Source organism: Delphinapterus leucas, chromosome 8 (assembly GCF_059928025.1).
Source record: "Delphinapterus leucas isolate spDelLeu-1000000601 "Yukka" chromosome 8, BTC_Dleu_Yukka2, whole genome shotgun sequence".
Taxonomy (NCBI): Eukaryota; Metazoa; Chordata; class Mammalia; order Artiodactyla; family Monodontidae; genus Delphinapterus; species Delphinapterus leucas.
The window spans coordinates 82,099,740-82,124,445 of NC_143136.1; the positions used below are offsets into that span (position 1 = coordinate 82,099,740).

The 24,706-nt window shown below is 33.3% G+C and overlaps 1 protein-coding gene across 11 annotated transcripts in view; it reads right to left on the reverse strand.

The window, feature by feature from the left end:
* The window catches only part of MBD5 (methyl-CpG binding domain protein 5), a 413,679-nt gene that overhangs the window by 311,362 nt on the left and 77,611 nt on the right, over positions 1-24,706 (reverse strand). Inside the window, exon 4 of one of the 11 annotated variants that reach the window (XM_089916838.1) lies at positions 21,491-21,566. The exons of the other annotated variants lie outside the window; for them this stretch is intronic. The gene's annotated coding sequence lies outside the window, so the exon portion shown is untranslated. The remainder of the gene's footprint in view (positions 1-21,490; positions 21,567-24,706) is intronic. 11 annotated transcript variants of the gene reach the window in all.

Consider the following 24,706-nt stretch of genomic DNA (forward strand, 5'->3'; position numbering starts at 1 on the left):
TAATAAATCTGGAACTAAAAGTACTGAACTATGTCAGCAAAACTGAGTTGGAAGGGGGTAAAGGAAAGTAAAAGGTCACCCTAAATGTCATTGGGAAGGGGAATGGAATGGGGAATTAAAACATTCTAAAGCTTTCATCTAGGAGAGGGGAATAGAGTGTATTGGTGGAGAGTTTATTTGGTTTCTGGTTTTCATATAACTGTGGAGAAATATATGTCAGATAATGAGTATTAAAATAAAAAAGCACATTATTTCCAGATTAACAAGGCACAAAAGGAAATAATAACAAACTGAAAAATGAAATTAATAGTAATTTGAACAAATCAGTAAAAAGAAAGGAAAGGGAAAAGAGCAAACAACAACAACAAAAATGAACATAAAGTAATATGGAAGAAGTCCAATGACATATCAGTTGTCACTCTGCACAGTGATATGAGGATTCCTCTTAAATAGAGGGAGTTTCAGACAGGGTTAAAAAGTAAAACTCAGCAATATGATTATTTTGTAAAAAAACACATTTATTTAACACATTTAAAAGAAATTACTACATATCTTTCTTGTTTCAGTGCTAAGAATTAAAAAATATAAATGTAAATATATATATGTCTGTCTGTCTCTATCCAACCATTAAGATAAACAAGAGCTAGGCATGATAAGTAAAAGTAAAGTCAAATTTTGTTCAAAGGTTGGATGATACACAGCTATTTAGCAGAAAAATATTTTCTTCACATTCCAGATAACTCCAGAGGAATATTTTCTTTGTGACATGCATGGCAATTTGGATATCTATCCTCATTACCCTTGCTTTGCAAATAAATTTTCGTAATGTAATGTGCATTTCGAGACAATTATTTTTCTTTTCAAAATAAGTTACAAATAGTATGCTTAACTTGCCTTTTTTCTGAAAATAGGATAGTTTTACTTATACATTCTATTTTCTATGTTTGACAACTAAAATGACAAGAAAAACAAAGAAGAAAATGAAGTAAAGGCAGAAATGTCACAGTAGGAAAGTTTATCCAAATGAAAGTTAAAAGTTGGAGATAAACAAGGGCAAATTCATACCTCAATATTCTACTGAGAATAACTTACTTGAAATGGTATAATTTGTAAATATAAGGTTTTTAAGGTAAACTACAAAATCGAATCTCTTGAAATATGAAAAAAGAAAATACAATCTACCCTAAATGACATTTGATTACCATAAGAAAAACTTATACAAAGATTGTCCTAAAAATATGATATGTATGCTTCTTTAAAAGATGAAGAAACAAATTAAACTATTATTGGACCTCAGGAATAGCAGAGATAAACTTTTTACATTTCCTTTATAAGTGATTGCATAATCCCTTCATATTATGTATTCTGAGACACTAACTGTGAATTTTTTTTTAAAGTAACATTCTGGTATGGTGCTATCAATATCCCCACTTTCTAATAAAAATTTTATTGTTAATAAATGGACCATCCAATTATTTTTATGTAGCAACAATAGTATATGGATACATAAGATGACAGATTACTAAATCATCCTTCAGATAAGTGTTCTCTGTTTCATGCATTTTATGTAAATGAACAAATATTCTTACGGAAATGTAAGCATGTGCCTGTAAAAGAAAGAAGAACATAGTAGCTAGAGCCTACAAAACCAGGTTCTGGTTAAAAACAAATCACATTAGGTTTTAATATTCCAGTGATTTACAAAATATCTTGAAATATGATGTATGGCTAACAGTTGATTTAAGAAATTTACCAGTCTACCGTCACTGAACTAACCTAGATGAAGAAACTAATTACAACTGAAATCTCACTTTCACTCCTGCATAACTTTCTCAAAGATTTGTTTGGGAACTGTCTCATGCTTAGTCACCCTCTAAATATGATTTTTATGAGCAAAAGCAGTTAGCTATTTTTGTGTTATGCAAGATGGGAAAAGATGTATGAGTATTCCTTTTCGAGCAACATAATTTGATTTTTATGCTTATTCAATATTAAAAAAGTTCATTTTTATATTTTAGAATTGCCATATGGATATACTTCACTAAAGATCCATTCCTATTGAAAGCCTAGAGAACTTTTGTTTACACTAAGAGGTAAAAGCAACAGAGGGTAAATTATGCATTGTCTATGTGTATTTTATTTTCATTCTAGTATTTGAACAGTTGACTTTGAACAGTAGACTAAGTAGATTTAGTCTACAGAAAAATAAAAACACGAAGGAGCAGATCTAAAAAACTACCACAATGCATATAAAATTCTCTTTTTCCAATCTTCTAAAAATAGATTTGATTATTTATTGAGAACTTTCAATGTGCGAGGCATTGTGCTCAGTGAATTATCTCACTTAATCCCCATAATACACTAGATCTATGCAGCAAGCAAATTATTCCCATTTTGCTAGTGAGGAAACAAAGTTGGAGAGGTCACATGGGCAGAATCATAGCTCAAGTCTGACTTCAAAGCTCTTCCTCTAAAATCATATAAAAGTCATTTATCAAAAACATTTAACTCTAAGATGACAATGTGAAAAGTAGTCATTAGTGAATAGTATCCCAAAAGGAACATATACATACACACACACACACACACACACACACACACATCCCATAAGTGAAGAGGTCATCATGCTGAAAAGATACAATAACATCTCAGTCATCTGGAACCATCAAAGACTTAGAAACTTTAGAAACTTTAAGGAGATTTTTCCAGATAATTAAAACACAGCACTCTATTCATCATTTAAAATATTTAAGGGCATTTTTCTAAATACACATAATACATTTTCCTATATTCTTAATAGAATAAACTTTTTAGAATAATATAACTTTTCTTGATAATGCAAATTTATTCTTATTAAAATTGGAATCTCTTCTGGTTAAAAAAATTCAGTGACTGTGCTGTAATTAATTATAGCGGTGACCTTAGCTGTCAATGAGAGTAGTGCTATTTGCCCTTATTGTAATAGGACCCAGGTGACCATACTTTTTGACTTCTTAAATCTTTTCTAACATTTTCCTATTTCTCATTAGTTGGCTACTGCAAGCATGCCTACCTCTGCCTGATATGCCCCTCATTCCATTAAAAAAAAAAAACAAACCCCTAAACAACTGCAGGTTGGGAAATAGAAAAACAAGCAGATCTTTTAATCCTTCCAACATCCTTCCTCTCTTCTATCTATTCACTCAACAGATATTGTGTGGCTATTTTAGGAGCCAGGCACTGTGCTAGATGCTGGTCAGAATTAGATTTTATGTTCTAACAACTATGAACATGACTGATAAACAATTTCTCCTGGGAATACTTTATTAAATCACCCAGCCGATGTTGATGCTGGTGGTCCAGGATCCACATTTTGTTAAATACAATATTACAGGGAACTGAGGTAAAAAAAAAATCAATATTATACTTAAAAAAAGAAAGGTAAAGTTTGATACAAATTGGAAAAAGAAAAGAGAATGGCTGTGGCAGTTCAGGTATGAACTGGGTATGGGTTTGGGTGCAGTATCTCTCAGCATGGTTCATTTAGTACCTGGAAAATAATCATCCACAGTGCTTATTAATAAAATGTGGATTCCTCAGGCTTATCCCAGATCTACTGAATTAGAAAATGTGGGGCCGAAGCATGAGAACCTCCATTTCTAAGAAACTCACGTCTAATATAAACAGCTACAAGTGGAAGCTATGTTAGAAATAAAATACCCTTATAACTAAGACAAAATTGATTTTCTGGGACTTCCCTGGTGGCGCAGTGGTTAAGAGTCTGCCTGCCAATGCAGGGGACATGGGTTCGATCCCTGGTCCGGGAAGATCCCATATGCTGTGAAGCAGCTAAGCCCATGTGCCAGAACTACTGAGCCTGTGCTCTAGAGCCTGTGAGCCACAGCTACTGAGCCTGCGTGCCACAACTACTGAAGCCCGCATGCCCTAGAGCCCGTGCACCACAACTACTGAGCCACGTGCCACAACTATTGAAGCCCGTGCACTCTAGGGCCTGCGTGCTGCAACTACTGAAGCCCACGCGCCTAGAGGCTGTGCTCTGCAACAAGAGAAGCCACCACAATGAGAAGCCCATGCACCTCAACAAAGAGTAGCCCTTGCTCGCCACAACTAGAGAAAGCCTGCATGCAGCAACAAAGACCCAATGCAGCCAAAAAATAAAAAAATAAAAAAAAATAAAAGTAGATTTTCTATCTTACATACATATGAAGGCTATTCTTTCATTCCTTCCTTAAAGATTTACTCGTTATATGTCAAACAGGGTATCTAGATGTTCATAGTATAAAGATGACCAACAGATAGTCTCTAAACTATAAAAGCTTAGAGTCTAATGTTCTTAAAGACAGCAAAATCAATAGTCTTTTCACCTAATAAGCTCTAATTAATTTCTATTTTTGAACATGGACAAGTGATTACTGTAATTAGTTGATAGTATAACTTGACCCATAAATCCTCTTTAAAAATAGGAACAAAATAAGTCCTTTGAATGGTCTCTATACCACATTTTATGACTAAGAATTTCTCATTCATCTCTTACTATGAGGAAATAAGATGTTATGGATGAATGCAGTTTTCAGGTAGGTGAAGCTTCACTTAATAACTGCCCAAACTATTTTGACTCTAATCACTTTTGGCGAGCTTTCTAAAATTTATTACATATTTTCTGGTCTCCTCAACCTTGCCCAGGAGAATCACTAACGATCATTAAGTGAGTAAATCCTTGCTGCTACTCACTCTGGAGTATGCTATATGAGAAAAAGCTGGATAGCAAATCAAGGTCTGCAATTTGGCAGGTCCATCCTTTGGACGTTTGTTTGGACACTTGTATTTAACACCACTGTTTTCTCCTTGTACAGTGTGTTAATACACATCCCTGTCTCTCCTGACCAGGAGTCACAAGAACTTCTTTGGTATGATAACTTAACTGGTCTATGAGGTAGGCTCCTCAGTTCCCAGAGTAAATTTTGTTTATATCACACAGCTTATATTTTAAGTTAGACAATCTCAAACAAACGTTTCAAATTTGATGAATTTTGATGAAAATTTTCTACACGCTTATTTCTAGATGTTTGTATGGTAACAAACAGAAATACCGGTTATAGGAAGCAATATATTGAAAATAAATTTGCATGGTTTCATTGACCTAGTTTATCACTAAAAGATGATATTCTAGCGGCATTTGCTATACTGTGTCAACTTCTAGAACTACAGTGTTTCTAACATACTACTATGTAGGAAGAGTTGAGAGCTGTCAGAAAAACCAGAAGATGAACTTTATTTAACCAATTTACCTAAAACTTATATTAACATTTTCTTAAAATAGTATACTAACATTTTTTTTTCCAAAATAGTTAGAATGGTTATAGTTCTCTCTTTTAGAAAATAATGCATGGGCTTTGAAACTATTATGTCCATAAGTGTTCAGAGACTTTGCTTGTAGATCCATGGAGCAAAGACTGCTCCATCCATAACAATTATTTCAAAGCCTACAGAAGCCACCAAAATCTCTGTGATGTCACAAAATTTCTTTAATTTGAAAACTATTTGAATCACATACATTTAAACAACAGGAAATTAAAACTTTTTGAAAGTGTCAGGGAGGTAGGTAGTCCAAATTTCAGAAGGCTATTAAATTATGTTTAAGTATTCTATAGATGGAAGTTAGTACATAAAGTAAAAAGAATTTAAGTCCTGTATTATTTAATAATAAATTAAATATTAATACCAAATTCTACATTTGTCTTGTCAATTATTTAGTAAAGTATACTTAATGTCTGAATTATCAATTTTTATAGCGTATAGCCACAAAAAAGCTATGGAGATACAGAACTAATGAGTTCTTCCCCCAAATTTCAATATTTTCATCAATTGCCAAGCTCTTAAAACTTATTACCAACAAAATATTCCTTTTTCTTAATGATCAGTGATACTTTCAATTCAGTGACAACTTTCTTTGTACAATGCGTCAGCCGTATTTCCACTGAGCCTATCTTTTAAGACGTAACACTATGATCTGAGTCACTATTTTGGTTAGGAAGTTCCTTAAGTTTCCCTCAGCCATAGCTTGTGTTTTCTTGTTCAGGACTGCTGACAGTTCTTTGCTGCTTTTAATTCTCCTGAACTGTAATATCTTCAAAATTGGGATTGGATAGATAAAGGCATTTTGGAGATCATTATAAAATGACAAAAAGTAGTCTGAAATTGATAGCCTAAAAAAATAGAGTTAAAGCTTCAACTCTTACAAGATCAAAACTTTGCATCAAATTTTACAATAGTGCTGATAGGAGCATTCAATTAGATGCCAGACTTTTTTTTTTTTTTTTAAAGAAACAGGAATTGTGCTGGTATACTAAATAAGGATAAGTGCAAACACTTCATACACATGAAACCTATTAACTTTAAGGTTTTTCTAAGAGAGAGGTGGAAGTGAAGCTTCAGATATTTGCTGTTGGTAAAACAGTTTTCAGATATTTAAAGACTGACTCACTAGCAATACACGCATATACATGAATGTGTATATCTGAGTGTGTCTGTATATGAAAATTTATACACTACATTTTTGTGCTGATTGTCGTTTTCAGTCCATACATGGCTATGTGGTATGACGGAAAAAGGACAGGCCCATGAAGGAAGAAACTTGGGACTTAGTTTCTCCTCCAATCCTAATTAACATGTGACTTTGGACAGACAAGTGTTTGTAATTGGCCTTCAGGATACCAGGACCTTTACTACCCAAAATACAGGTCTATTGTAAGGGTCAATAATATACATACTGTATTATATGCATGTAAAGAAATACATGTAGACGTGGTTTTTAAAGTACAGTTTCTCAACTAAAGTGTCACAGTAATTAATTATTAATAATTAAGTACTGAAACTTGCAAAAAATTTTAAATTTATTTTTACTTTAAGGAATATTTAATACTATTGTTCAACTGTAAATTGCATTCAGCAATTTCTGATATGCTTTGCTGAGTAAGGAATGTGCTGTACATGTGACTACTATCCATCATGTAGTTATGTTGGATAAGAGATTGTCAACTTCTATTTCAGTATAAACAGTTAGGGAAAAAAAATGGTATTATCATTGTTCCTATTATTAACATAGCCCAGGTTAGAGCCCTCCTCTTAAAGCTGTAATTCATACATCAGTCTGAGAAACGTAAGCACAAAGGATTGCTTTGTTTGTTTTTTCCCTTTGGTGTATGTGTAAAGTATGGGAAGGAAGCATTTAGGAGTAAGCACTCAGTATATATAGTGAAATATAACAAGAACACATATGGAAGGTAATATTTAGCCATCTAAAGACTAAAGTTATAGTTCTTTATCCAAAGCCTTTAGTAATTTTTCCTTTGTAAAGGTACCTACTTCTTGACCCGTAATTCTCAATGCCTTGGCTGGTAGATAACAGATCTCTTGAACACATTTTTATTTTAGTTACTGCTTCCTCTTAAGATGGCTAAAACCAGAAAAAAAGCATGTACTTGTAATACTAACATATTTTTCATTTCCTTCTAAGCTAGTCATACAGCTTTGTAAATTTCTCTTTTTACTTTCCTTTTCAGCATAACAAAAACTTTTCATAGCCAATATTTTAAAAACATTTGGAAACACTTTAAAAACAATCACAGCATTATTCATTCCTTCAATATTTACTGACCTATCAAGTGGCAACTACTCCTTATGCTAGCTACACAGTCCCAGATCTTAAGGAAGCCGAATACAAGAGACAGAAAAATAAATAAGGCACCTGCAGTACAATTATGATAAATGTTGAAAGGAGTTAAGCATAGGGGGCTATCGAGCAATGCTGGAGACACCCTTGAGGTTGAAGATAGTTTTCTGAGATGACAGCAAGGCTAAGTCCTGAATTCTTCATGGGCAAACAAAAATTTGGGTAGGGTATTTCAAGTGGAGGGAATATCATAAGAATTTATATACTATATTACATAATTGTCATAATCACATTTACTTTTTTAGAAAGGCCTAGATTAGAATATGGAAACTGAATCAGAAAAAGGCAAAAACCTCCACAGCCTAGAGTAATGAAAATAAAAACAAAAGTAAACAAATGGGACCTAATTAAATGTAAAAGCTTTTGCACAACAAAGGAAACCATAAACAAAATGAAAAAACAACCCTCAGAGTGGGAGAAAATATTTGCTAATGAAGCAACTGACAAGGGATTAATCTCCAAAATATATAAACAGCTCATGCAGCTCAATATCAGATAAAACCAAAAAACCCAATCAAAAAATGGGAGAAATACATAAATAGATATTTCTCCAAAGACATACAGATGACCAAAAACACATGAAAAGATACTCAACATGGCTAATTCTTAGAGAAATAAAAATCAAAACTACAATGAGGTATCCCTCACATCAGTCAGAATGGCCATCATCAAAAAATCTACAAACAATAAATGCTGGAGAGGGTGTGAAGAAAAGGGATCCCTCTTACACTGTTGGTGGGAATGTAAATTGGTACAGTCACTATGGAGAACAGTATGGAGATTCCTTAAAAAACTAAAAATAGAAGTACCATATGACCCAGCAATCCCACTACTGGGCATATACCCTGAGAAAACTATAACTCAAAAAGAGTCATGTACTACAATGTTCACTGCAGCTCTATTTACAATAGCCAGGGCATGGAAGCAACCTAAGTGTCCACTGACAGATGAATGGATAAAGAAGATGTGGCACATATATGCAATGGGATATTACTCAGCCATAAAAAGAAACGAAGTTGAGTTATTTGTAGTGAAGTGAATGGACACAGAGATTGTCATACAGAGTGAATTAAGTCAGAAAGAGAAAGACAAACATCGTATAATATTGCTTATGTGTGGAATCTAGAAAAATGGTACAGATGAACTTATTTGCAAAGCAGAAATAGAGTCACAGATGTACAAAACAAACTTATGGTTACCAAGGGGGGAAGTGGGGGGTGGGATGAATTGGGAGATTGGGATTGACATATATACACTACTATATATAAAATACATAACTGATGAGAACCTACTGCATAGCACAGGGAACTACTCAGTGCTCTGTGGTGACCTAGATGGGAAGGAAATCTTAAAAAGAGTGGATACATGTATTCATATAACTGATTCATTTCTCTGTACAGCAGAAACTAACACAACATTGTAACGCAGCTATACTCCAATACCAATTAATAAAAATAAATAAAAAGAAGAAAAGAGAAAAGGCAAAAACTAAGAAGTTAACCACTATTCCATTTTAATGTATATAAATTAGCAATATAGCTTATAGGCATTTATATAAAATGAAATAAACACAACATTTAAAGTAGAAAAAGAATGTTAATTAAGTCATCTTTGGTAATAATAAAAAGCTAAAAGCAAAATGAAAACCCAAAATCATAATGAACAATAACAAAAACCCCTAATTTGTAAATAAGGGACTGGTTAGAAAATTATGAAAGACTCATACCATGGAATAATATGCAGCCAAGAGAAAGACTTAATCACTGTATTTTTGAGTCTAAGATGCTAGAAATGGTAAAATATAACCTGGATTCAGAGACCTTAAAGTAAGAAAAAAGTACCTCTTAGAATTGATGAAATATGAAATTATGTATATATATGAATTTTTGTATGTCAAAAACATCTCAAAGTTAAAAAGCATTTCTAAATCAATATCTTCCTAGTTCCACCTGTATATTAAACATGTTTATACTTATATGTATTTTATTGTATATCATTTAATGTATTTTTACATACATATATATTTCTTTTACTTAGATAACTACATTTTCTTGATTTTATATATTATAAATATACACGTACTTTTATTTTTTATTCACTTACATTTTATATTAATTCTATTCCTAGACTTTCAGATGGTATTCATTTAATATCAGTCTTTCTGGAAAAAAAGTCATTAAATTTAACATATATATCTACTGTAAGATACATCCTAATTTCAGAAATGTTAAAATGTGAAAAAATTTGCATTTCAGACGGTAGGAATACAGTAATGCTTGCATATGCAAGAAAAATGATTAGAAAGATGCAGGAGAAATTAAAAATTTAATACTCTAGGGAAGAACACGGTAGGGAGAGGGGCATTAATTTTTCACTTTCTACCTTTTAAAACTCTTTCAGTAATTAAAAAAAATAACATATTACTCTTAAAATTAACATTTCTTAGAAAAATCACTATTAACATTTGTTTTAACTTCCATAGTTTAAGTGATCTATCCTTTGTCTTGTTGGATACTTCACTCTTTTGAGTTCTAGCTTTAGTGTTCTATCCAATATCCTTCACTGGTTCCCCTTCTACGGCCCAATTTTGTTATTGTTCCCCCACGTTTCAGTTCTCATCAGTCTTCTTCCTGTACAGATACCTCCTTTGGAGACTTTACCTATTTAATGGTGTCAGCTCATATCTATTAGGTTCCTTAGGTCTCACTTCTCACATGTGAATAATAGATAAATAAAGTTGGAAATAGTTTATTACCAGTTGTCTGAGGGACTTTTCTAAGTGGATATCACACAGTCAACACTCAATGAACATATTCAAAACACAACCCACCTTATTCATTCTCAATCCTACTTTGATAATTGCTCCATATCTTGCTTAATGAATTAAACTTTCATTCTAGAAACCTCAGAAACACCTGTGATTCCTATCCTTTTTACAAGGTTACAAGGTCCCCAACATAGGCAGTCACCAGTCAGTAATTAATAAACAATGTTGAATTTATACCAACATTGTTTCTAACATTCTCTCCCTTTCTAAGTCCCATAACTTGCATACATCTCTCATTTGGATTATACTGGGTTAGCTAAAAAGTTCATTCTGGTTTTTCTGTAAGCTGTCACAGAATAACCCGAATGAACTCTTTGGCCAACCCATAAGGGCTTTCTGAGTTCCCTGTTTCTAATCTCCCCATGATAATTCACATTAAAGTCATTTTCCTAAAATGTAGAAAGTCTATTCAGTTAATAGTGCTAATCTGAAAAGCTTCCCACACTATAAAGCTCAAACTCCTCAGTTTCTAATATTTCCACAAATTTTTAATAAGCACTTTTTATGTGCCTATATATGTGATAAACAGGAGAAAGACTTTAAAAAAAATTAGGATTGGAGGTAAAAGCTAAGGAGAAGAACAGCACTTGATGAGACCACAAAGTTGCATATTCTTAGCAATCACTACTCTCTACCCAACTCACCATTGCCCACCTCCATCTGTCTACCCTTAGTTTACCCTACCTTTGGCCAAGTCATTTGGCTCACATATGGCCTCTAATATTCACCTATCCTTCTTCTTTAAGGGACAGCCTTAAAGGCGATAAAAATGGCCAAGAATGAACTCTATATAACACTTTAGAGTTTACAAAAGCTGCTTTCATATCCACTGCATTAACATAATTACCCACCATTTATTTGACATTTTGAGGCTAACATAGCATAGTTTACTATTACAGACAAAACAGTCAACCTAATAAATAGGAAAAGGTATATGCTATTTTCATCAAGCCATCCTAAGGAAAAGTTAAGAAAATAAAATATATCATTTATGCAATTTTTAGGAAATGAAATGTTTGACATAATTTTCTAAGGAGCGGATATTTACCTCCTTAGATGTCAAACTTTAAAAAAATTTAACGACTTTTGAAGAAAAGCATTCGAAAATATATCATACACATTCCTACCTTGCTAAGTAGAAAGATATAGAATGATTTTAACTCTATTTGATGACTTCAGTCCATCTATTATGATACACTGTCATAATATTACTGTCTCTCATTTTTTTAGATTCCTCTTTATTTATTTATTTATTTATTTATTTATTTATTGCGGTACACAGGCCTCTCACTGTTGTGGTCTCTCCCGTTGCGGAGCACAGGCTCCGGATGCGCAGGCTCAGTGGCCATGGCTCACGGGCCTAGTCACTCCATGGCATGTGGGATCCTCCCGGACCGGGTCACGAACCCGTGTCCCCTGCATCGGCTGGCGGACTCTCAACCACTGCGCCACCAGGGAAGCCCAGATTCCTCTTTAAATAAAGGTTGTATCTCTTCCATCCAAATACTTTTACACATCTCTACATTCAGGTATTACTTCTAATCTTTTTTGTACTGGACAGCTAGAAAATGATGTTAAGATTTAATAATGTTGGGCTTCCCTGGTGGCGCAGTGGTTGAGAGCACGCCTGCCAATGCAAGGGACACGGGTTCGTGCCCTGGTCCGGGAAGATCCCACATGCCGCGGAGTGGCTGGGCCTGTGAGCCATGGCTGCTGAGCCTGCGTGTCCGGAGCCTGTGCTCCGCAACGGGAGAGGCCACAATGGTGAGAGGCCCGCGTACAGCAAAAAAAAAATGTTATTGAGGGTCTAAAGAGAAAGTAAAGTGCTTTAATACAAGTACTTCATGAGAACTCTTTTCAGTGCTCTGAGTTTTTATATTACTTTATCTCTGTATTAGGAGTTGTACTCAAATGGTTGCTTGTGCTAAAATTTACTTCATATCAAAAGTGGGGAGGTCCGTTAATTTTGGAATTTCTCTAGATAGCTAAAAGAACAATTTAAGTTGCTATTCAAATTTTAAAAGATGAGAGTAAATCATATGTTGATTGTTCGTAAGGTAAGGAAATTCACATGTTGAAACAGATGCTTTCATAGTTGACTCTAAAGAAATGCAAAGAATTTCATTTGGAAACTTCTTAGATCTGTATGTCTAACTCATAATAACAGGAAATAAGAAAACATTATACCTGTCTCCTTTCTTTCAATTTCCATCAAAGGACTTCTCAGAAAAGAAAATGATTTTTTTTTTACTCTGATATAAAAAGCTTAGAAACTTAGTTCTTTAAATTTTAGGATGTCCCTTATATGACAAATCCACAGCCAACATCGTTCTCAGTGGTGAAAAACAGAAACCATTTCCTCTAAGATCAGGAAAAAGACAAGGTTGCCCACTCTCACCACTATTATTCAACATAGTTTTGGAAGCCTTAGTCACAGCAGACAGAGATGGAAAAGAAATAAAAGGAATCCAAATCGGCAAAGAAGAAGTAAAACTGTCACTGTCTGCAGATGACATGATCCTATACATAGAGAATCCTAAAAATGCTACCAGAAAACTACTAGAGCTAATCAATGAATTTGGTAAAGTAGCAGGATACAAAATTAATGCAAGAAATCTCTTGCATTCCTATACACTAATGATGAAAAATCTGAAAGAGAAATTAAGGAAACACTCCCATTTACCACTGCAACAAAAAGAATAAAATATCTAGGAATAAACCTACCTAAGGAGACAAAAGACCTGTATGCAGAAAACTGTAAGACACTGATGAAAGAAATTAAAGATGATACAGATGGAGAGATATACCTTGTTCTTGCATTGGAAGAATCAACATTGTGAAAATGACTCTACTACCCAGAGCAATCTACAGATTCAATGCAATCCCTATCAAACTACCAGTGGCATTCTTCACAGAACTAGAACAAAAAATTTCACAATTTGTATGGAAACACAAAAGACCCCAAATAGCCAAAGCAACCCTGAGAAAGAAAAATGGAGCTGTACGAATCAGGCTCCCTGACTTCAGACTATACTACAAAGCTACAGTAATCAGACAGTATGGTACTGGCACAAAAGCAGAAATATAGATCAGTGGAACAGGATAGAAAGACCAGAGATAAACCCACACACATATGGTCACCTTATCTTTGATATAGGAGGCAAGAATATACAATGGAGAAAAGACAGCCTCTTCAATAAGTGGTGCTGGGAAAACTGGACAGCTACATGTAAAAGAATGAAATTAGAACACTACCTAACACCATACACAAAGACAAACTCAAAATGGATTAAAGACCTAAACGTAAGGGCAGACACTATAACACTCTTGAGGAAAACATAGGCAGAACACTCCATAGCAGCAAGATCCTTTTGGACCCACCTCCTAGAGAAATGGAAATAAAAACAAAAATAAACAAATGGGACCTAATGAAACTTAAAAGCTTTTGCACAGCAAAGGAAACCATAAACACGACTAAAAGACAACTCTCAGAATGGGAGAAAAATATTTGCAAATGAAGCAACTGACAAATGATTAATCTCCAAAATATACAAGCAGCTCATGCAGCTCAATATCAAAAAAACAACCCAATCCAAAAATGGGCAGAAGACCTAAGTCGACATTTCTCCAAAGAAGATATACAGATTGCCAACACATGAAAGGATGCTCAACATCACTAATCATTAGAGAAATGCAAATCAAAACTACAATGAGGTATCACCTCACACCAGTCAGAAAGGCCATCACCAAAAAAATCTAGAAACAATATATGATGGAGAGGGTGTGGAGAAAAGGGAACCCTCTTGCACTGTTGGTGGGAATGTAAATTGATACAGCCACTATGGAGAACAGTATGGAGGTTCCTCAAAAAACTAAAAATAGAACTACCATATGACCCAGCAATCCCACTACTGGGCATATACCCTGAGAAAACCATAATTCAAAAAGAGTCATGTACCACAATGTTCACTGCAGCTCTGTTTACAATAGCCAGGACATGGAATCAACCTAAGTGTCCATCGACAGATGAATGGCACATATATACAATGGAATATTACTCAGCCATAAAAAGAAACGAAATTGAGTTATTTGTAGTGAGGTGGATGGACCTAGAGACTGTCTTACAGAGTGAAGTAAGTCAGAAAGAGATTAACAAATACCGTATGCTAACACATATATATGCAATAAAAAAAAATGGTTCTGAAGAACTTAGGGGCAGGACAGGAATAAAGATGCAGACATAGAGAATGGACTTGAGGACACGGTGAGGGGGAAGGGTAAGCTGGGATGAAGTGAGAGAGTGGCATGGACAGATATACACTACCAAATGTAAAATAGATAGGTAGTGGGAAGCAGCCACACAGCACAGGGAGATCAGCCTGATGCTTTGTGTCCACCTAGAGAGGTGGGATAGGGAGGGTGGGAGGGAGATGCAAGAGGGAGGAGATATGGGGATGTACGTATATGTATAGCTGATTCACTCTGTTATACAGCAGAAACTAGCAAACCATTGTAAAGCAAATATACTCCAATAAAGATGTTAAAAAAAAATTAGGATGTCCTTAATGAATCTAGTCCGTCATGGCAAGATGTCTTGCTTTTCACAGCTGTTCATTCATGTTCTCTAAGGAAGTAGCTTAGGTAAATAACTAAATATCAAAACCAGGAAGATGCCTCTCAAGTTTTTTTAGACATAGTACATGGTTTTGTAAAAGAAACATGACTGAAGAACCAAGGTCGTCTGACAGAAAAGGTAAGGCATAAAAATAAACCAAACTAACTTAAAAACTTTCCAAATATTGAACAAGGGTTTCTGAGTCTTACATTGCCTAATTTTATAGGTGCTAGATATGAAGTCTTAGACAAGCTTGCTTGAATATTCTTCTACTATTAGAGATATGTATTATTGTAAACAACAACGAGATTGAAATAAAGCTCTGAAAGAAATGTTATTTTCTTAAAGAAATCTCTTCTAAACAAGCTGTACATGTGAAAAAATATATTGGGATTAATTCAGGCATTAACTATGCATACCTTTAATAAGAACTGAGATATATTATTGCTTACAATGGGGACATCAGCTTTTCTAAATGCTTTACTTGTAAATAGTCTAGTCTTTAAAAAGCTCTATAAGGTAGGTAATGAAATCAGTGAAACCCAGTTTTACAGATGAGGAAACTCAGGTGCACAGAAGTTAAAGTTGCTCAAGTTCACAAAACTGGAAAGAAGAAACACTGTTTAATAAAAAGTAGAAGAGCTGATAATATAACTGAAGGATATTTTAGTTACTGCAGTCTTTATATGATGTAAATTCTAAAATACAAAATGTTAAATCCAATGTAAAAATGGAGTACTGAGTATTTTTAATTCAACAATTTAAACATTGCCCCAAACAAACCAGAAACAGAAGGGAACTGCCTCAACTTGATACAGGGCATCATGAAAAACCCACAGCTATCATCATACTTAATGATGAGAGACTGCATGCTTTCTCTCCAAATCAGGAACAAGTCTTTTGCCCCTTGTATACAATATGGTACTAGAGTTTCTAGGTAGGGCAATTAGGCAAGAAAAAGGAGAAAAAAAAACAAAAAGAAAGGACAGCCAGATTTCAAAGGAAAAAGTAAACTGATCTTTATTTACAGAGGACATGATTTTTTTAATATGCAGAAAATCCTAAGGAATCCACCATAGAAACTACTAGAATAAGTGAGTTCAGTAAGACACCAGGATAAAAGACCAATATACAAAAGTCAGCTGTACATCAATACACTAGCAATGAATAATCTGAAAGTGAAATTAAGAAAAAAATTCTATTTACAAGAGCCTGAAAAGAAAATACTTAGAAATAAACTTCTAAAAAGTATAAGACTTAAGCTTTAAATTTTTAAAACTACAAAATATTAAGATATTAAAGAAAACCTAAATAAGTTGAAGAATATGGCATACTTCTGAATCAGAAGACTTACCATTATTAAGACAGTAACAGTAATATTCCTGAAATTGTCTACAGAATAAATGCAATCACTATCAAATAATCTATCAAATTCTGCAGAACTGACAAGCTGATTAGGATTTCAAATGGAAATGCAAGAATAACCAAAATAATCTTGAAAAAGAATAACAAAGTAGAGAACCGACACTTCACAAAATGAAAACAATGTGATAATGGCACAAGAATACAGGTGTAGATTAATGGAACAGATCCAAGAGTCAAGAAATAAATCCTTACATTTACGGTCAACTGGTTTTTGACAAGGATTCTAAGACCATTCAATGGTGAAATAATAGTCTTTTCAACAAACAATGCTGGGTGTAATCAAATATCCATATGAAAAAGAAAAAAGTGGACCACTTCCTTATATCATACACAAACATTAACTTTAAATGGGTCACATAGTTTGCTGTAAGAGATATATTATAAAACTTTAAAAGAAAAGATAGGAATAAGTGTTTGCGACCTTGGGACAGGCAAAGCCTTCTTTAGATACGACACCAAAAACACAAGCAATAAAAGAAAAATAAAGTTAGACTTCACCAATATTAGGAACTTCTGTGTTATAAAGAATACCATCAAGAAAGTGAAAAGACAACCCACAGAATGGGAGAAAATATCTGTAAATCATGTACCTAATAGGGGACAACCCAAATGTCCATCAATTGATAGATGGATAAACAAAATGTTATAACCACATACTGAAATACTATTCATCATCAATGAAAAGGAATTAGGATACATACCGTAACATAGGCAAGCATTATGTTACACGGGAGAAGCAAGTCACAAAAGACCACATATTATATGATTCTGTTTGTATGAAGTGTCCAGCATAAGCAAATCCATAGGAAAAAAACGAGTAAATTAGTGATTTCTTAGAGCTGGAGGGTGGGGAGAATAGGGAGTGACCACTAATGGGTACATGGGGTTTTTTGGGGGTAATTAAAATACTCTAAAAATTGATTGTGTTGATTATTGCACTATTCTATGAATGTATTAAAAAATCACTGAATCATACACTTTTAGTGGGTGAATTATCGATATTTGGTATAAGTTACAGCTCAATAAAACTGTTAAAATAACTTAAATATCATATTTTTACCTTATATAAATTACTTGTGAGTGAAACCTACCTTAGGTGACCTGGGGAGATGCCCCCTTTGTGAAAGAGAAAAGGTTAAAATCCTCTTTGTCATGTGCTGCCTATTTTGACCAACACCAAGCTAGAACAGTTCTACTATTAAACTATTATCAGATATAATGGTTTAATATTAATGACTGTAAAGCTAAAATGATTAACTTTTAATAGTTTTTCTTGAAAATACAATTGATTTATAACAATAATTTAATACAGCAAATTAATTCATTCCTGTAATTGGGGGCACATTTTTTGAAACTAACTTATTTGGTAGAATGAGACTTTGTCACCCATTGTTTTAGTCAGTCCCTGGGGACATTACATAGGTTCACTCATCTTTTGTGAATATTTACTGAGTACTGATTATGGCAGCACTGTGATAAGTGCTGGGTATTCAGTGGTGACCATTCTTTGAGGGGTATGGTGGAATAATGGTAATGCCTGCTTTAGTAATAAGCAGGACAAGATGTTTTGTAGTGTTTTATGCTTTATGTAAAGACTTCCCAGGTCTCAAACAGTTTTTTCCTGTGTCCTGGAGCAGAACCCAAATTCTCTTTTAACTAAAGATGCAGCATGCTATAAGCATGAATTTTTAATTCAATCTGTATGACTATTTTTTTTCCTAGCTATGAGACCTTGAACAAGTTATTTAGATTCTCTGTGCCTTAATTTCTACATCAACAAAATGGGGATAATGGTTGCCCTTCACAGAAACTCCATTTTTTAATTGAAAAAGTAGAGAATAAATAGCCATAAGAAATCTATTTAAGAACTGTTATTGAAATTCTGTAGATGCTATAGCCATGTACCTTTTCATCATAATCTCCAAAGATGTTTTCACGTTGTAGAAATGCCTTTTTTCCCCCAGCTTCTCTTGTGGGTAATTACTTAAAAAAACAGTAAGAGAAATGATGTTTATGGAAAATTATTTGTAATTTTTTTGTAAGCTATATATATTTTTTCAACTCTTTTAGGTAGTATTCTTAAACTTTCACTACCAGAAGGCTAAAAACTCAAACTATGTTATCTTATCTATATTATACAAAAAGGTATAAAATAACAAGGCATGACTTATTTGACCACTGTAATTTATGGAAAAGGACTGAACCTCTATTCTACAAGTTGATCATATTCAGTAATAAAAATTCCTATTTCCCAGCCAGGGAAACCCTGCAGCCAGACCTATCGATGTGCTGAAGAAGCCCAAGAGAGACAACAATACTATTAATGGAGATCTATCTACACAAATAGAAATTACTGGACATAAGAGAAAAATCAGCAGCTCAAAAGAGAAGAGCAATGTGAACAAGCTGTGCAAATGGCACCCAATGAAGAGAAACAATGCAAGAAACAAGAGAGGTGACTGAAATTTTCTAATTTTGTTTTCAGTTACATTTGAGGGGTATTGTGGCAATAAAACAAGAATAAACTCCCACGGAAAAGGAGCAATCAATAATAAAACAAAACCAAAAAAGGTTGTACTATTCTACATACTCCCCCTGGTCCATGGAATTCAGATTTTCTCTACATATTCAGGTGTTATTTTTAAACTCAACCTGAGAAGCAATCGATTAAATCCACTGTTATTTTTATTTTTAATTCTTAGATGTTTAGTTTTCAGATGTTTGCTGTTGGCAGAAAGCAATGGTAAGATTCAGAGGTCTGGCAAGGCATTTCAAAGTCAAGTAGGACTCAGGAATTCTTTGTTAAGGGAAGTTCTGTGCACTAAAGGAGTGTGGCAGACATCCCTGGCTCCTGACCACTGAATACCACCAGTAGTCCTTTCTCAATCATGGTGATAACCTAAAAAGGACCCTAGCATTTCCAATATATCCCTTGGGGGGATATACAAGGGAGCTGAGAAGGAGCTGTACTAGCCACACACACATACAAAAGAGGTAAATACTTAAATGTAGAAAATAAAAAGATCTCTAGGATAGAATACAGGATGATAATTTCATAATCTTGCAGTAGAGATTTCCTTTCTTAGCATGACACAAAGACCAGAAATCATAAAAGAAAAGATTGACACACTTGACTAAACCAAAATGTAGATATGATAAATTGGGGAAACATATTTATAACTTACAAAAGGGACAAGTAAATATTCTTAATATAAAAAATTCTCCCACAAACTTAATAAAAAAGAAACTATCCAAGAGAAAAACAAACAAAAGAAATGACTAGAAAATTCACTAAAGAAGAAAATTTATATAACAATACGGATATTTTAGCACTTATTATGTACCAGATGCAATAGGTACATAGCATCTGCCTTACATGAATTTCGTTATTAAGGAGAGGCTATAGAATTCTCAACAATTCTACAAAGTGTCTTCTAATTTCAGATCAGTATTATAGTAAGGTCAATTAGCTTGCCAAAGTTACACAGCATGTCAATGATGGAGGCTGGGATTCAAGCTCTAATACCAGAACTCAGAGTTTTATCACTGTTTTCTACCAGTAACAATGTCACTGCTACAGGTGTATTTAATGGAATAATAAGTACACAGATGTCTGTACAAGACAATAAGTGCACTCACTATTTATAACTGAGAAAAAAGTAAATAATCTAAATAATTATCAACAAGGAATTTATTTACTAACATATAGCATATCCACCATACCATGTAATATGCAGGAATTAAAAACAGTAAGGTAAATCTATGTAGCAATATGGGAATATTTTAGTAATATGTTGGTAGATTTTTAAAAATCAACTTGCAAAACAGAATTAGAGTATGATCTCATGTTATTTTTATTATTTACAATAATTAGTAAAAACATCCCCCTTTTGGAAAAAAAAGAAGGGAAAACTACATTTAACAAATCATTTCCTATATAAGCTCATAGGTTTTATATATTGGTAAAATGTCTTATGCTGTTACATAGGTATTACCTTCAATTTATACTGGAAATTTCTGATATGTTATTCCTAATGACAGTAGGTAATAACTCACTTATTCTCACCTCTAAACAATTAACCAACAATTTTATAGCTTGCTAAGAGATTATCTAGAGTACTCATAGTATTTAAGTCAGCCATGTTCCTTATTGGTTTTCTCTAAAAATTCCATTAAGCTATTTCAGGATAGAGTACTTTAAAAAAAAGTAGTTGAGCAACATGTATCAAAAATTTTAAAATTTCAATCCTCTTTGATCTAGCAATAGCTAGATTTTTCATTCAAAAGAAATTGTGACCACAGATTTATTTCATCAGTATCATCAGAGCGCTAGTATAATAAAAAATTTAAATCAATCACAGGAAGCTGTTTAAATAAGTCATGGAACAACTACACAATATTATACAGCCATATAAAATAATAGTGCAGAAAAAATTAAATAACCTGGAAAGAGGTCCACAGTATATTGTTAATGACAAAATTCAAGTAACAAAGTGGCATATACAACATGAACTCATTTCAAAACTAGAAATCCCTAAAGAGAAAGATCTGGGAGGGTAAGCACCAAAGTGATTATCTCTGGATGGTGTAATTACATGTGATTTTAATTTTCCTCTTCTATATTTTCTAAAAGAAAAAATATTACACTTGTAATAACAAAATTAGTAGTTGAAAAAATTGAAAAGAATCAAAATTGTGTTCTGTGTTATATTTACCATATGGTATATAGTCATCTTCAGATTATTCATAGAGAGGGGAAAAATGGGGTACAAAAGCAAAGTGATGATCATTTATTAACCCAGTTCACCATCTTGTCCTACTTTTCCTAGCAGCCTCTTCCATGCTAAAAATTGGCTGTCACAACAGAATAAGGTGTACTTAGGTTACTCACATTCCACTGCAACACGGAAAGTAGTGAATGGGTCCTCCACGCATGTCTTTTTAAGTTCCTCTATCCTCTAACAAAACTGGGGATGTCAACAACATTTTAATTAGAGATTGGAAGCTGTTAACAGTAAATGCCAAAAATATCAATAGTGCAAGTTTGAGAGTAGTTACTATAAATCAGAAAGTTTTCCACAAGGTAATATTCCCAGCAGATGAAATACAATGTACCTATTTTTTAAGAGTTAAACTTTATGTGCAAAAGGGAAGCATCAATCATTGAAAGAACTATTATGAGAATTAAGAAGATGCTCTAAAGTCATACCACCTATTTCTCAACCAACCCCAACCTCACCTGAGGTATTACAGATGGAGAGAATGTGATAAAACCAGGAAGCTTTTTAGCTATGGTTTGAAAATGCACAGCTGCAGATGCCATACAATAGAGGGTCCAACTCATTGTATGCTAGAGTAGAAGTAATATTGGTGATTGTTTTCTACATATCTGGTCTAATAAAACTTTTAGATTACCAAACAGATACCTGAATTTTAGAGCTAGTCAGAGGCAGAGCTGGGCCTCCAAGGATTTCTGAGTCTAACTGAAAGAATTTTTAAAATTCCAAGTTCAGCACTATAATAATAGACAAAATGAGATAGACAAGCCATAAACAGAATTATCATGGGGATTAGATTTAAATACAAATCAGTATAATTGGGTGGCAAAGTAGATAATGACTCAATGATAAGCATTTAAAAATTGTAAATTTTTAAGAGAAGAAATAGCACTTTAGACTCTTTTTATTAAGTATTAGAGACCACGAACTACAAAGAGGCTCATGTGATAATTCCTCATGCTTTTTTTTATTTTGAAATGTGTGAAAAATTCATAAAGACATTCATTTTGCACCCAGTAGAAAGTATTTGGTGTAAAGGTTTGCTAGGCCAGTTTAGAAAAACAATTCAAGAGAAGCTAATAAATGGTATAGTTTTTTAAAGAAAGAAAGAGCATTTTAGTTCAGGATATTTATGACAGAGCAGAACCTCCAATAAAAAATATACATGCTGAGGAGATTCCTTGGAGAACAGGATTTCAGTAGAGACATTAAAGGTTCTCACAAATGAGTATGTGTACACATACTCACACACACACACACACACACAATTTCTTATATAGGCTGAAAAAAAATGAATCAAAACAAATTGTTAGAGAAACAAATTGTTCTCTTTTACTACTAAAGAGATATAGTTGTAGATATAGAATAGCTAAATTTAAATTCTGTGACACTATACATCAAAGTTACAAAAATATATTTCACTTTTCCAAGATCTCTGAAAACTTGCAAACTTAAGGAAAGTTCCAATAATAGTACCTCCAGAGAACACCTAATAACTTCCACCTAGTTTAACATATTTTTAACCACTTGCCACATTTGCCCTCCCCCCTTTATGGGTATGTGCTTGTGTGTCTGCATATCTGTATCTATACATACACTTTTTTTTTTGCTGAACTATTTGAGAGTTACTTGTACACACTGCAGCACTTGATTGATGTATACTCTTCAGTATGTATCACCCAAGAATAATGATACTCTCTACACAATTGTGATAATATAATTATCACATTCAGGACACTACATTGATAATATGATATAATTTATAATCCATATTTCTATTTTACCATTAGTCTCCCAAGCCATTTGCCTTTTGTTGGTTTTACTGTTTTGTTTTGTTTTTTTCAAATTATGATCCAGTCAATCTTCATTCTCCTTTCATCTAGAGCAATTCTCCAATCTTGTCTAGTTTTTCACATCACTGACATTTTGGAAGTCTAGATCACTTGTTTCTCAGACTATTTCTCGATTTGAATCTGTCTGGTTAATTCCTCATGAATAGATTTAGGTTAAACATTATTGGCAGGACTATAACAAAGGTGCATCTTTTCCTTCTGAGGTGCAACACATTAGGAGGCACATGATGCCACACTGTCCTTTATTGGTGTTTTGAAGTTTAATCGTATGGTTAAGATGGTAGCTGCCAGATTTCTCCATTTTATAGGTAATATTCTAATTAATAAGTGACCTGTGAGGTGATACTTGGAGACCATGTGAATATCCTGTTTCCAAGCAGTCTTTTTACCCAATAATTTTAGCATCAACTGGTGACTGCTGCCTTAATTATTACAATCGTTGTAAAGGAAAGTGATTTTCCATTTCTTTTATCCTTTCTACATTTGTTAGCTGGCATTCTGTAAAAAGGCACTTTCCCTTCATCCATTCTTCTCTCTAATTTCTTTTATGTGTCAGTGTGGACTTACAGATTATTATTTTTAATTCAGTGTGTTACAATCCATTTCTATCATTATTTTTTTGATTTGGGACATAATTGTCTCAAATATGTTCAGAGGGAGCCCCCTTAAAGCTAGCTCCTATGCTCTTTGAACATGCCTGTTCAGTTTTTAAGCCTGTTCCAAAATACATTTAAAAATAATGACATTTCAAAACAAAAGTCAATATTATATCAAATAGAACTCTACTAGAAGTACTCCCTCCAAACTCAGGAATAAAAATAAGGATATTAATTATTACCAATATTATTCAAAGTGGTTTTGAATATATTTTACATATGTAAAACAAAAGAAAAAGAAACATAAGGAATTAATATAACATAGGAAGAGGTAAGATATTATTTTGATGAAATGTACACTATGAAATCTAAAAGAATCAGTGCAGAAATTATAGCATTAATGAGTAGTAATTTTTCCAGATGTAAGTTAAACATGCTAAAGTAATATCATCAAGTTACAACTAGGTAGAAAATAGAAAGGAAGAAGAGACTTCATTCCAAATAACGAGGAAAAACTGCATTATTTAGAATGTAATTTAATAAGAGCTGCATTTAATCTCTATGAAGACAACCATTAAACTTAATTAGTATATTTAAACTATGACTTAAATAAATGGAGGCATGTTCTTGAATGGGTGGCCATAATATTATAAAATGAGTTTTTTAGTTAAACATAGTGGATTAAACATATGTTCCTTTCTACTCCTTCCTGAAACACCATTTAAAAGATAGTAAATGTATATATACATTTTAAATTATAATACTATAAGAAAAAAAAAGGAGACAAAACAGATAGAAGGTATCAATATACTTTTTGAAACTGGAAACTGAATTAATTAAAAATAACCCAAAGGGTGAGAAAGGTAAGGGAGAAAGAGAA